Here is a 10393-nt window from a genome sequence, read left to right on the forward strand (position 1 = left end):
TGTATCAATCTCCAAACTAATCCCACTGCCCCACTCTCTCCCCATAGTCCTGTATCAATCCCCAAACTAATCCCACTGCCCCGCTCTCTCGCCATAGTCCTGTCTCAATCCCCAAACTAATCCCACTGCCCCGCTCTCTCGCCATAGTCCTGTATCAATCCCCAAACTAATCCCACTGCCCCGCTCTCTCACCACAGTCCTGTATCAATCCCCAAACTAATCCCAGTGCCCTGCTCTCTCCCCATAGCCCTGTATCAATCTCCAATCTAGCTATCTCTCTGTCTCTCTCTCTGTCTCTCTCTGTCTCTCTCTCGTTCTCCCTCTCTCCTTCTCTCTCTGTCTCTCGCCCCCCCTCTCTCCGTGTCTCTCTCTGTCACTCTCTGTCTCTGTCTCCCTCTCTCTCTCTTTCTGTCTCTCTCTCTTTCTCTCATTCTGTCTCTCTCTGTCTTTCTCCCCCTCTCTCTCTCTCTCCATCTCTGTTTCTATCTCGATCTTTCCCTCTGTCTCTCTGTCACTCTCTCTCTCTTTCTCCCTGTCTCTGTCTACCTTTCTGTATCTGTTTCTATCTCTATCTCTCTCTCTCTGTCTGTATCTCTTTCCCTCTCGATGTATCTCTACTTTTCTCTAACTGTTTCTGTTTCTCTCTCTCTCTTTCTGTCTCGCTCTCTCTCTCAGCTTCCTCCCTGTCTCATTCTCTCCCTCTCCCTCTCTGTCTCTGTCTCTCTCTCTCTCTCTCTCTATCTATCTCTGTCTCTCTGTTTTTTTTCTCTCTGATCTCTCTCTCTCTCAGTCTCTCTCTCTCTCTCTCTGTCTGTCTCGCTCGCTGTCTCTCTCGGTGTCTCTAGGTCTCACCCTCTCTCCCTGTCTCTCTCTCTGTCTCTCTCTCTCTCTCTGTCTCTGTCGCTGTCCCTCTCTGTCTCACTGCCTTTCTCTATCTTTCCCTCTCTCTCTCTCACTCTCTCTCTCTTTCCGTCTCTGTTTCTCTCTCCATCTTTCCCCCACTCTCTGTCTCTCTCTCACTCTCGCTTTGTCTCTCTCTCTCTCTCTGCATCTCTCTATGTCTTTATCTCCGTCTTTCCCTCTCTCCTATCAAACTCTCTCTGTATGTCTATCTGTCTCACTCTCTCTGTCTCTCTATCTGTCTTTCCCTCTCTCTCTGTCTTTCTCTCTCTTTGTCTTTCTCTCTGTCCTTCTCTCTGTCTCTGTCTCTCTGTCTCTCTGTCTCTCTCTCTCTCTCTGTTGCTCTCTCACCTTCTCTCTATGAGGCTCTCTCTATCTCGTTCCATCTCTCCCTCTCTCTCTGTCTCTCTCTATCTCTGTATCTCGCTATAATTCTGTCTCTCTGTCTCTCTCTCTGTCTGTCTGCCTATCTCTATCGTTCTCTCTGTCTCTCTCTCGATCTCTCTCTGTCTTTCTCTCTCTGTCTCTCTCCCTCTATCTCTCTCTGTCTACCTATCTCTGTCTCTCTCTCCGACTGTCTCTCTCTATCTCTTTGTCTCGCTGTCTCTCTGTCGCTCTCTGTCTCTTCCCTCTCCCTCTTTGTTTCTCACTCTCTATCTTGCTATCTCTCTCTGCCTCTCTCTCTCGCGCTCTCTTACACTCTGTCTCACTCTCTCTCTCTCTCTCTCTCTCTCTCTCTCTTTGTCTGTCTCTCTCTGTCTCTGACTCTCTCTTTCTCTCTCTATCTGTCTCTCTATCTCTGTCTCTCCCTCCGTCTCTTTCTCTCTCTGTCGCTCTCTCTATGTCTCTCTCTCTCTCTGTGCCTCTCTGCCTCTCTATATATCTCTGTCTCTTTCTGTCTCTATCTGTGTCTATCTCTATCTTTCTCCCTCTCTCGCTCTCTGTCTCTCTCGGTCTCTCTGTCTGTATCTCTTTCCCTCTCTATATATCTCAGTTTCTCTATCACTCTATCTGTTTCTAGCTCTCTCTCTCTCTCACTCTCTCTCTCACTCTCTCTCTCTCTCTCCCCCTCTCTCTCTAATTGTCTCTCGCTCCCTCTATCTCTTCATCTCTCTGTCTTTCTCTGTCTTCCCCTCTGTCTCCCTCCCTCTCTCTGTCTCTGTCTCTCTCTCTCTGACTCTGTCTATCTCTCTCTGTCTTGCGCTGCCTCGCTCTCTCTCTCTCTGTCTCTCTCTTCCTCCGTGTCTTTCTCTGTCTTCACCCCCCTCTCTCTCTCTCTCTCCCTCTCTTTCTCTCCTTCTCTGTTTCTCTGTCTCTCTATCTTTCCCTCTCTCTCTGTCTCTCTGTCTCTCTCTCCCTCTTGCTCTGTCTCTCTCTCTCTCTGTATCTCTACATGTCTTTATCTCTGCCTTTACCTCACTCTCTCTATCAATCTATTTCTCTCTCTCTCTCTCCCACTCTGTATCTCTCTCTCTCTCTCTCTTTAAGTCTCTTTGTATAGCTCTCCCTCTCTCTCTCTATCTATCACTCTGAAGCTCTCCCAGAACCACAGTGACAATGCACACACCGATCTTCAGAAATCCATTTTACATTTGTTAATGGTCGCCATTTTATGTTAACACTGGGAGATTGATTACAGAGACCGACTACTCTCTAATTTAACGTTAGCTGCTTAAAGGTGTACCTGCCCTGGGAGTGTTTGATGGGACAGTGTAGAGGGAGCTTAACTCTGTATCTAACCCCCTGTACCTGCCCTGGGAATGTTTGATGGGACAGTGTGGTGGGAGTTTACTCTGTATCTAACCTCGTGCTGCACCTGCCCTGGGAGTGTTTGATGGGACAGTGTAGAGGGAGCTTTACTCTGTATCTAACCCCGTGCTGTAACTGCCCTGGGAGTGTTTGATGGGACAGTGTAGAGGGAGCTTTACTCTGTATCTAACCCCCTGTACCTGCCCTGGGAGTGTTTGATGGGAGGATATCTTCGCAGGGCAGGAAATGGAGAAGCAAGTTTTGTTGGTTTGAATAAGGTGTAAATACGATTGTGTCGCCCCCTCACAGATGCACAGGATTGAAGCTGTTTACCATCAATGCCCTGAAAGAATGAAATGTTGTGACCAACTTCAAACTCTTCAAACACATGAAGGGCCCAGAGACTGGGACCAATACACAAAGCCCCGAGTCTAGGCAAGTAAACCAGGCTTGTTCACAGATCATCCAGACACGTGTCCTGGTGTAAAATGGTCTCCACGCATCTCATGTAAAATGGGTGCTCAATTTCACCCAAACTATCCCACTGCCCCGCTCTCTCTCCATAGCCCTGTATCAATCCCCAATCTAATCCCACTGCCCCGCTCTCTCCCCATAGTCCTGTGTCAATCCCCAAACTAATACCACTGTCCCGCTCTCTCCCCATAGTCCTGCATCAATCCCCAATCAAATCCCACTGCCCCGCTCTCTCCCCATAGTCCTGTATCAATCCCCAAACTAATCCCACTGCCCCGCTCTCTCCCCATAGTCCTGTAACAACCCCAAACGAGCTCTCTCTCTGTCTCTCTCTCTCCCTCTCTCTCTGTCTCTCTATCTCACTCTATCGCTCTCTTTCTCTTTCTCTCTCTGTCTCTGCCTACCTCTCTCTCTCTCTCTGTTTCTCGCTCTCTCTAGCTCTCTGTCTTTCTCTTTCTGTTGTATCTCTCTCTCTGTCTCACTCGTTCTTTCTGTCTCTCTTTCTCTCTCTCTCTCTGTGCCTGTCTCTCGCTCCCTCTCTCGCTCTCTGTCACTATCTCGGTCTTTCTGTCTCTCCCTGTCTTTCTTTGTTTTTCCCCATATCGCTCTCTCTCTCTGTCTCTGCTTTTCTCTCTATCTATCAATCTCTGTCTCTCACTGACTATCTCCTTCTGTCTCTCTCTCTCTTATTGTCTCTCTGTCTGTCTCTCTCTCTCTGTCACACTCTATTTCTCTCTCTCTCTCTCTCTCTCACTGTGTTTCTCTCTCTCTGTCTCTATTTCTGTGTTTCTCTCTCTCTCTATCTCTATTTCTATCTCTCTATCTCTCTGTCTTTCTCTCTCTGTCTCTCATTCTCTGTCTCTCTCCCGCTCTCTCTCTCTCTCACACTCTCTCTCTCTCACTGTATCTCTCTCTATCTTTAACTCTGTCTGTCCCTCTCTATCTATCTCTCTCTCTATCAATCTCTCTCTCTCTATCAATGTCTCTCTGTCATTCTCTATCTCTCTCTGTCACCCTCTCTTTCTGTCTCTCTCTGTCTCTCGCTATCTCTGTATCTCTCCCTGACTTTATCTCCGCCTTTTCCTTTCTCTATCAATCTCTCTCTCTCTCAATCTCTCTCTCTATCAATCTCTCTCTCTCTCAATATCTCTCTCTCTATCAATCCTTTTCTCTCTCTGTCATTCTCTCTCTCTGTCTCTCTCTATCTGTCTCTCTGTTTGTCTCTCTCTATCTGTCTCTCTCTCTCTATCTCTGTCACCCTCTCTTTCTGTCTCTCTCTCTCTCTCTCTGTTACTCTCTCTCTCTATCTATTCCTGTCTCTCTCGCGCTCTCTCTCTGTCGATCTGTATCTCTCCTGTCTTTTTCTCGTCCTTCACACTCTCTCTATCAATCTCTCGCTGTGTCTTTGTCTGTCTCTCTCTCTGTCTCTCTCACTCTGTATCTCTCTCTCTCTCTCACGCTATCTGTCTCTCTCTCTCTGTCTCTCACTCTCTGTCTCTATCTCTCTTGCCTGCTCTCTCTCTCTCGCTCTACGTGTCTCTTTCGGTCTGCCTATCTCCCTCTCTCTTTCTCTCTCTCTTGCGCTCTGTCTCTCTCTCTCTGTCTCTCTCTCTGTCTCTCTCTCTGTCTCTCTCCATATGTTTCTCTGTCTGTCTGCCTATCTCCCTCTCTCTCTGTCTCTCTCTCTGTCTGTCTCTCTGTCTCTGTATCTCTCCCTCTCAGTTTCACTATCACTCTGGTTTTCTCTCCATCTTTTCCTCTGTCCCTCTCTCCCTCTCACTCTGTCTCTCTCTCTCTCTCACTCTATCTCTCCGTGTCTTTATCTCTATCTTTCCCTCTCTCCTATTTATCAGTCTGTCTCTCTGTCTCTGTCTCTCTCGCTCTCTCTCTGTCTCTCTATCTGTCTTTCCCTCTCTCTATCTGTCTTTCTCTTTTTCTTTCTCTCTCTCTTTCTCTCTTGGTCTCTGTCTCTCTGTCTCTCTCTCTCTCTCTCTGTCGCTCTCTCTATCTGTCTCTCTGTTTCTCTATCTCTCTCTCTGTCTCTCTCTCTGTCTCTCTCTCTCTCTATCTCTCTCTATGTCTCTCTCTCTCTCTGTCGCTCTCTCTGTCTGTCTCTCTCTCTCTCTCTCTTTCACTCTCTCCCTGTCTCTCTCTCTCTCGCTCTGTCTCTCTACGTCTCTCTCTCACTCTCGCTCTGTATTTTTCTCTGTCTCTCTCTCACACTCTCTCACCTTCTCTCTCTGAGTTTCTATCTATATTGCTGCGTCTCTCCCTCTCCCTCTGTCTCGCTCTCTCTCTCTGTATCTCTCCATAATTCTGTCTCTCTGTCTCACTCTGTCTGTCTGCCTATCTCTGCCTCGCACTCTGTCTCTCTCTCTGTCTCTCTCTCTGTGTCTCTCTCTCTCTCTCGCTCTCCATCTCTCTCTCTGTGGCTCTGTTTCACTCTCTCCCTCTCTCTCTCTCGCTTTGTCTCTCTCTCTCTCTGTCTCTCTCTCTCTCTGTCTCTCTCTCTATGTCTCTGTTTCACTCTCTCTCTGTCTCTCTCTCTTTCTCTGTCTCTCTCTCTCTCTGTCTCTATCTCTATGTCTCTGTTTCTCTCTCTCCCTGTCTCTCTCTCTCTCTCGCTCTGTCTCTCTCTCTCGCTCTGTATTTTTCTCTCTATCCCTCACTGTATATTTCTCTGTGCCTCTCTCTGTCTCGCTGTTTCTGTCTCTCTCTGCCTCTCTCTCTATCTCTCTCTGTCTGCCTATCTCCAGCTCTCTCTCCGACGGTCTCTCTCTGTCTCTCTATCTCTCTCTCTGTCACTCTCTGTCTCTCTGTCTTGTTTTCTCTCACTCTGTGTCTATCCCTCTCCCTCTCTCGCTATCTCTCTCTCTGTCTCTGTCCCTCTCTCGCACGCTCTCTGACTCTCTGTCTCTCTTTTTCTCTGTCCCTATCTCTCTCTGTCTCTGACTCTCTCTCAGTCTCACTCACGTTCTTTCTCTCTCTGTTTCTCTCTCTCTGTCTATCTGTCTCTCTCTCTCTCTCTCTGTGTTTCGCTCTCTCTCTATTTCTGTCTCGCTCGCTCTCTTTCTCTGTCTATCTGTATCTCTCCTGTCTTTATCTCCGTCCTTCACTCTCTCTCTATCAATCTCTCGCTCTGTCTCTGTCTCTCTCTCTGTCTCTCTCACTCTGTATCTCTCTCTCTCACGCTGTCTGTCTCTCTCTCTCTCTGTCTCTGACTCTCTGTCTCTCTCTCTCTTGCCCGATCTCTCTCTCTACGTCTCACTTTCTGTCTGCCGATCTCCCTCTCTCTTTCTCTCTCTCTAGCTCTCTGTCTCTCTCTCTCTCTCTGTCTCTTCTCTGTCTCTCTCTCTATGTCTCTCTGTCTGTCTGCCTATCCCCCTCTCTTTCTCTCTCTCTTGCTCTCTATCTTTCTGTCTCTCTCGGTGTCTCTCCCTGTCTCTCTCCATATGTCTCTCTGTCTGTCTGCCTATCTCCCTCTCTCTTTTTTTCTCTCTCAATCTCTGTCTCTCTCTCGCTCTCTGTCTGTCTCTCCGTCTCTGTATCTCTCTCTCTGTTTCACACTTTCTCTGTTGTTTTCTCTATATTTTCCTCTCTGTCGCTCTCTCCCTGTCGCTCTGAATCTCTCTCTCTCTCTCTGTATCTCTCCGTGTCTTTATCGCCATCTTTCCCTCTCTCCTATCAATCTCTCTCTCTCTCTGTCTCTGTCTCTCTCTTGCTCTCTCTCTCTGTCTCTCTATCTGTCTTTCCCTCTCTCGCTCTGGCTTTCTCTATGTCTTTCTCTCTGTCTCTCTCTTGGTCTCACTATCTGTCTCTCTCTCTCGCTCTGTCTCTCTCTCTCTATCTCTCTCTCTCTCTCTGTCTCTCTCTCTGTCTCTCTCTCTGTCTGACTCTCTGTCTCACTCTCCCTTTCACTCTCTGCCTGTTGCTCTGTCTGTCGCTCTGTCTCTCTATGTCTCTCTCTCTCGCTCTGTATTTTTCTCTGTCTCTCTCTCGCGCTCTCTCACCTTCTCTCTCTGTGTCTCTCTCTATCTCGCTCCGTCTCTCCCTCTCCCTCTGTCTCGCTCTATCTCTGTATCTCTCCATAATTCTGTCCCTCTGTCTCTCTATGTCAGCCTGCCTATCTCTGTCTCTCTCACTATCTGTCTCTCGATCTCTTTCTGTCTCTCTCTGTTTCTGTTTCGCTCTCTCTCTCTGTGTTTCCCTCTTTCTGACTCTCTCTGTCTCTATCTGTCTTTCCCTCCCTCTCGCTATCTATCTGTCTTTCTCTCCGTCTCTCCCTCTCTCTGTAATTCTGTCTCTCTCTCTCGCTCTGTCTGTCTGCCTGTGTCTCTCTCTCTATCTGTCTGTCTCTCTCCCTGTCACTCTCACTCTGTGTCTCTCCCTGTTTCTGTTTCTCTCTACATCTTTCCTCCCTCTGTGTATCTCTCTCACTCTCGCTCTGTCTCTCTCTCTATATATATATCTCTCTCTGTGTCTTTATCGCCATCTTTCCCTCTCTCCTATCAATCTCGCCCTCTCTCTGTCTCTGTCTCTCTCTTGCTCTCTCGCTCTGTCTCTCTATCTGTCTTTCCCTCTCTCTCTCTCTGTCTATATATCTCTCTGTCTTTCTCTCTGTCTCTCTATCTCTCTCTCTGTCTCCCTCTCTCTGTCTCTTTCTCTGTCTCTCTCTCTGTCTCTCTCTCTGTCTCTCTCTCTATGTCTCTCTGTCTGCCTATCTCGCTGTCTCTTTTTCTCTCTCAATCTCTGTCTCTCTCTCGGGGCTCTCTGTCTGTCTCTCTGTCTCTGTATCTCTCTCTCTGTTTCTAACTTTCTCTGTTTTTCTCTCTATCTTTTCCTCTCTGTCCCTCTCTCACTCTCGCTCTGAATTTCTCTCTCTCTCTCTCTGTATCTCTCCGTGTCTTTATCGCCATCTTTCCCTCTCACCTATCAATCTCTCTCTCTCTCTGTCTCTGTCTCTCTCTCGCTCTCTCTCTGTCTCTCTATCTGTCTTTCCCTCTCTCGCTCTGTCTTTCTCTATGTCTTTCTCTTTTTGTCTCTCTTGGTTTCTTTCTCTGTCTCTCTCTCTCTCTCTGTCGCTCTCTCTCTCTATCTCTCTGTCTCTCTCTCTATCTGTCTCTCTGTCTCTCTCTGTCTCTCTCTCTCTCTGTCACTCTCTCTATCTGTCTCTCTGTCTCTGTCTGTCTCTCTCTCTCTCTGTCACTCTCCCTGTCTGTCTCTCTGTCTCACTCTCTCTCACTCTCTCCCTGTCTCTCTCTCTCTCGCTCTGTCTCTCTCTGTCTCTCTCTCTCTCTGTCACTCTCTCTATCTGTCTCTCTGTCTCTCTCTGTCTCTCTATCTCTCTGTCACTCTCTCTGTCTGACTCTCTGTCTCACTCTCCCTTTCACTCTCTCCCTTTCTCTCTCTCTCTCGCTCTGTCTCTCTATGTCTCTCTCTCTCTCTCGCTCTGTATTTTTCTCTGTCTCTCTCTCGCGCTCTCTCATCTTCTCTCTCTGTGTCTCTCTCTATCTCGCTCCGTCTCTCCCTCTCCCTCTGTCTCGCTCTCTCTCTGTTCATCTCCATAATTCTGTCCCTCTGTCTCTCCATGTCTGTCTGCCTATCTCTGTCTTTCTTACTATCTGTCTGACAATCTCGCTCTGTCTCTCTCTGTTTCTGTTTCTCTCTATCTCTCTCTGTTTCCCTCTTTCTGACTCTCTCTTTCTGTCTCTATCTGTCTTTCCCTCCCTCTCGCTATCTCTCTGTCTTTCTCTCCGTCTCTCTGTCTCTCTGTAATTCTGTCTCTCTCACTCTCGCTCTGTCTCTCTCCCTCCCTATATCTCTCTGTGTCTTTATCGCCATCTTTCCCTCTCTCCTATCAATCTAGCTCTCTCTCTGTCTCTATCTCTCTCTCGCTCTCTCTCTCTGTCTCTCTATCTGTCTTTCCCTCTCTCTCTCTGTCTATATGTTTCTCTGTCTTTCTCTCTGTCTATCTCTCTGTCTCTCTATCTGTTTGTCTCTCTCTGTCTGTCTCTCTATCTCTCTCTCTGTCTCCCTCTCTCTGTCTCTCTCTCAGTCTCTCTCTCTCTCTCTCTCTCTCGCTCTCTCTGTCTCTCTCTCTCTGTCTCCCTCTCTCCATCTTTCACTCCCTCTACCTGTCTCTCTCGCTCTCGCTCTGTCTTTCTCTCTCTCTGTATCTTTCCATGTTTTATCTCCATATCTTTATCTCTCTCTATCAATCTCTCTGTCCCTCTCTCTCTCTCTCCCTGTCTCTCGCTCTCTCTCTGTGTTTCCCTTTCTCTGACTCGCTCTCTCTGTCTCTATCTGTCTTTCCCTCCCTCTCGATATCTCTCTCTCTGTCTCTCTCTCTGTTTTTCTCTCGATCTTTCCCTCTCTCTCTCTCTCTGTCTCTCTCTCTGTCTCTCTTGCTCTGTGTCTCTGTTTCACTCTCTCCCTGTCTCTCTCTCTCTCTCTCTGTCTCTCTCTCTCTCGCTCTGTATTTTTCTCTCTATCCCTCACTGTGTATTTCTCTGTGTCTCTCTCTGTCTCGCTGTCTCTGTCTCTCTCTGCCTCTCTCTATCTCTCTCTGTCTGCCGATCTCTATCTCTCTTTCCGATGGTCTCTCTCTGTCGTTCTATCTCTCTCTCTGTCACTCTCTCTCTCTCTGTCTCTTTTTCTCTGACTCTGTGTCTCTCTTTTTCTCTGTCTCTATCTCTCTCTGTCTCTGACTCACTCTCTCAGTCTCACTCACTTTCTTTCTCTCTCTGTTTCTCTCTCTCTCTCTATCTGTCTCTCTCTGTCTCTCTCTCTCTCTCTGTCTCTCTTTCTCTCTATCTCTCTCTATATCTCTCTCTCACTCTCTCCATCTCTCTCTCTCTCTCTGTCTCGCTCGCGCTCTCTCTCTGTCTATCTGTATCTCCCCTGTCTTTATCTCCGTCCTTCACTATCTCTCTATCAATCTCTCGCTCTGTCTCTGTCTCTCTCTCTCTGTCTCTCTCACGCTGTATCTCTCTCTCTTGCCTGCGCTCTCTCTCTCTACGTCTCACTTTCTGTCTGCCTATCTCCCTCTCTCTTTCTCTCTCTCTCACTCTCTGTCTCTCACTCTCTGTCTCTCTCTCTCTTGCCCGCGCTCTCTCTCTTTACGTCTCACTTTCTGTCTGCCTATCTCCCTCTCCCTTTCTCTCTCTCTCACTCTCTGTCTCTCTCTCTCTCGGTCTCTCTCTCTATGTATCTCTTTCGGTCTGCCTATCTCCCTCTCTCTTTCTCTCGCTCGCTCTCTGTCTCTCTCTCT

Source organism: Pristiophorus japonicus, unplaced genomic scaffold (assembly GCF_044704955.1).
Source record: "Pristiophorus japonicus isolate sPriJap1 unplaced genomic scaffold, sPriJap1.hap1 HAP1_SCAFFOLD_453, whole genome shotgun sequence".
NCBI lineage: Eukaryota > Metazoa > Chordata > Chondrichthyes > Pristiophoridae > Pristiophorus > Pristiophorus japonicus.